This window comes from Glycine soja, chromosome 2 (assembly GCF_004193775.1).
Source record: "Glycine soja cultivar W05 chromosome 2, ASM419377v2, whole genome shotgun sequence".
Lineage (NCBI taxonomy): Eukaryota > Viridiplantae > Streptophyta > Magnoliopsida > Fabales > Fabaceae > Glycine > Glycine soja.
Window position 1 is genome coordinate 25140821 of NC_041003.1, and position 4413 is coordinate 25145233.

The 4413-nt window shown below is 41.2% G+C and overlaps 1 non-coding gene across 1 annotated transcript; it reads left to right on the plus strand.

The window, feature by feature from the left end:
- Positions 1-3552: 3552 nt before the first annotated feature.
- On the plus strand, positions 3553-3625 carry TRNAA-AGC. The gene has a single exon. It is a non-coding gene; the product is annotated as a tRNA-Ala (tRNA).
- The last annotated feature ends 788 nt before the right edge of the window (positions 3626-4413 follow it).

A 4413-nucleotide genomic window follows, 5' to 3' on the forward strand; every position in this document is an offset into this window, starting at 1 on the left:
TTTTGCAGGGGTATACCACCAACTACTTGTCCTTCAGTGGCATATCCGAGCCAAGGCTCAAAGTCGGCTAGATTGTGGTGGGGAATTTCATGTGTCTCCCCCGCGGTTTGAGAGACATGTGCATGACGAGGTTGTTGGCTCTCAATGAGTATGGGAGATGGAGTTATTGACATCCTCACCGGGAGTGTACGCCATATTGGGTGGTGTATAGTTGGAAGGCAAGCCATATGGCGTGAAGGCGTGCTTGTTTTGAATTTGCACATAATGGGGGCCGCTCGTACTTCCCAAATCTTTGCCTACCATAACTGAGGTTGGATGATTTATTTGGTTGAGGCCAGATGGGAGCATCTGGTTCACCTTAGCAACAGTGCTGGTAGCGGTAATTGCAACTGCATTGGCTTCCATTATCTTCTTCATGCTCATCATGGCCTCCATGTCGGTCTTCATCTGCCCTTGCACCTCCTTTACTTCACCCATTACTCTAGCTCTAGCACGGGTTCGATAAGGGCACCATAAAGCATGTTCTTTTCTTTTTTATAACAATGATTAAGTTCGTTTTTTTTCAAGGAAAGAATGCAATGAGCAATGCAACCAATGAAAAGCATGGATGTATGCAAATGATACACGGTTGAAGTATTGCAAATTTTTACGTAGGACATGGGGTTGAATCAATTTAGATTTTCAACATGGTCCATGACATCTTGGTCAAAGTGAAACTGGAAGTAACAGGGACATCAATAGTCCTAAATGTATTTGGCAGTAGACGAAGTAGCGATGTAACCTGATCCATCTTTTGCCCCAATTTTTTGCAAGATGGTTACTTCCATACTTCAACTTGACTTGATGAACCTTTTTCGCAAAAGCAAGAGCTTGGTTCAACCCCATAATCCAAGGAATGGCAATTCTGATCGCCAATACTTCAACAACATTTCATAGGGATGAAAGACTCGGGAATACGCATGCTATGCATGGAAAATGTATTTATGAGATTGAGATGCCCGAAGAGACATCATGCATTAGGTACCATGCTCAATCATTTTGTTTTGTTGTTTGTTTTTTATTTTTAGAAATGGGTTTATGATCCCAACATGGTTGGCTCACGGTACCTAACATATGCAACTAAGAATGCAACGTGAATCTTCATGCTTCCTTTTTTGTTTTTGTTTTGCAGAGGAAAATGCAAGGATCATGCATGAAAACAAAAGGTATGCAGTTTGTTGAACAAAAAGTATGTTGAATGCATATGCATGATGATGCAATGACTCATGCAAAATGTGATGCTGGAATATGATAACGGACAAATGCAGGAACGATATGTTCATTATGATGCCTTGAAGAGATGCTTATGCGGTGCATGATATGAATGCATTTACGGACACGAGAGACCGAAAAATCATATCTTCTTACTTGCGCATTTGGGGGCGCAGTGCCCCATGTGTACAGTTAAGAAGGTGGTATGGACATTCCAGCTTCCCGTGACAAAAGACGAGACCAACATACAATGCATGTGTGACGACATGATGCAGACGCGCAAAAGCGTAACACGGGGATGTACACAACATGGAAATATCCTCAAATAATCATACAGCAAAGGCGTACATGACATTTAGGTTATATGCATGACAGTGTTTAAAAGGCACGCAACGTGTTTGCTTCGTGCCCCTATTTTAGGGACCTAAACAGGAGGAACTAAAAGGCTTTTAGTGATAATTCCCAAGGTGGTCATATCTCTCTTGATCGTTTCTAGAGGTATCATCCCCTTCGAAAAACATATTGCGGCAATAGGGACTACTAGCAACAATATGTTATCAAAAAGAAAAACTCTAGATGAGGGTTCACTGTTATCAAGCAAGTCAGAGACCCAACATGACCACAAATTCACCTCCACTCTTTATGTTCCCATGGACCCGGGTATAGGGCCCCTTTTCAACTTATCGTGTGTACAAATAGTGTTGGTGTTTATGTGCATCAAATGAATAAATATTTATCTCATGCATACATTTCAAAAACACACTAAAAGCATCAAAGAGTTATATACAAGAATGTAAGACAAATAAAAGGAAACCGAAAAAAGAGGAAGTCATGATATTGCACAAGATTAGAAGGCCTAACTCTCTAAAAACAGTCCCTAGCGGAGTCGCCGATTGTCGCAACCAGCCCCTCGGTGGGAGGGCGACGCGAGGTCTCACAGGTGCGTCTTCCAAGAAAGGAAAATGCGCGGAGTCGTCACCATCGTTTATTCGAGGAAAACGTCAGAAAAACTGAAAAGACGTGGTCTATGAACTTTAAGTGTGAAAGGTTCGGGAGTTGTATTTACGCACGGGGAAGGTATTAGCACCCCATGCGCCCGTCACAAGGGACGGCAGCCTTTAATCAAGTGTGCAAATATGACTTCAATTTGTTTTATTTCCCTTTTACGTTTTTTATGCCTTTTTTGTATTTTTTATCTTTTTGTGGTCGACAAGGGTATTTCCCTTGATCCTACGTATTCCTCAATTGTGATAAGGAAATTAGACCTACGTAGTTCTTTCAAAAGCGGTAAAGTTACATGTTGATTTTATGCTTTTGAACGGTCCATGTTAACCGATAAAAGAAAAGAGGACCGTTTAAGGCATTGGACCTTAAAACAGTTTTTTTAGTGATTTTTTGCAGACAAAGCTTGATTTGTGAGTTGATTTTAGCCTTAGTTTCACTTTGGTTATTAGTCAATTCATTCAAGGAAACTTCCAAAGAAAAATGTCCGATTGATTTTTTTTATTATTTTGTTCAAAGATGTTTTGATTATTTTATTATTATTTTCAAGATATTTTGATTATTTTATTATTATTTTGCTTTTTTTGGTTTAACCGAGGTTACAACGTGAACGATCAGTTAGATTTTGTTTTAAAAGTGATTAAACGATATTACAACACAAATGATCGGTTGAAATTGATTTTATCATTTATTAGGCGAGATAATGGCTTAAACGATCGGTCAAAACGCATTAAAAACAGAAGAAAAGAAAACCGAAAATGAACGAAATGAAGATGAAAGCTAAAAAAGAGGAAATGAATTGAAAGACTCAGATTCGAAAAACTTACCCGTTGAAGAACGAAGAACGGATGAAGAACAGTGAAGAACGACGGAAAACCTTCACGGATTTGATCACGGAAACGTCTCGAAAGCATTACGGAAACACCTCGGCTTGGATTTTCTTCACGGAAACAATTCTTTTAACCCAAAACAGCTGAAATGCATAGCCAGGCGGATGAGGGGATCATTGGAACAACCCCCTTTCGTCTATTTATAGGAAAAAGGCGGAGGAGGTTACCGCGCAGCTCGCCCAGGCAAGCTGGGTTGTTTCTAAAAGAAGCAAAACGGCTTCTAAAATACTCTGGAAGGCCCAAATTCAAAATTTCAAAAATTGCTATTTGCACCCTCCATTTTGATAAGTTCACCCCCCTTCTTTCGTAATTTACGGAAAAGTTACGGAGGCATATAGGACTTGACTTTCTTCTTTTTTTCTCTTCCCTCTCACCCATATTAAGTGAAATATGATTATTTAGGGTCATAGGGGATGTAGCTCAGATGGTAGAGCGCTCGCTTAGCATGCGAGAGGTACGGGGATCGATACCCCGCATCTCCACTTTCTTCATTTATTAACTTTTTTGAGGGCAAGCCCTGGTGCAGCGGTAAAGTTGTGCCTTGGTGACTTGTTGGTCATGGGTTCGAATCCGGAAACAGCCTCTTTGCATATGCAAGGGTAAGGCTGCGTACAGCATCCCTCCCCCATACCTTCGCATAGCGAGGAGCCTCTGGGCAATGGGGTACGTAGTTTTTAATCCTGCCTAGGGTAGCTTTGCTATTCTTAGCCGGTCCCAAGCCCGGATAAAAGGAGAGGGTTGTGTTAGGCTTTCGACAGCCAACGTTAAACTTTGTCGAATCTCTATGACATGGATCAATTACGTAATAATGTGAATGCTAGGTCGTTGCCCGGAAGCAACGCGCTGTATGGCTCGAGTACAGTGTCAAAAGAGCAAGGGCCGCTGCATCGCCGCCCGGATGTAGTGAAAAGTAAGCAAGGGTTCCCACATTTTCGTGAACGGGTGTGGGTAAAGAAGCTAGTTCATGACAGGAGGATTCGCTTTGGTACATGGAATATAGGCACACTTACTGGAAAATCTATGGAAATAGTGGATGTTATGGTGAGGAGGAAGATCAATTTTATGTGCCTACAAGAAACTAAGTGGACAGGTGAAAAAGTGAAAGAATTAGACAACTCAGGATTTAAGCTGTGGTATACGGGAAAAATCAGATCAAGAAATGGGGTAGGGATTATTGTGGACAAGGAGTGGAAGAAGGATGTCGTGGATGTAAGAAGAGTAGGAGATCGTATCATAGTCTTAAAATTGGTAGTGGGGCAGGACACCTTTA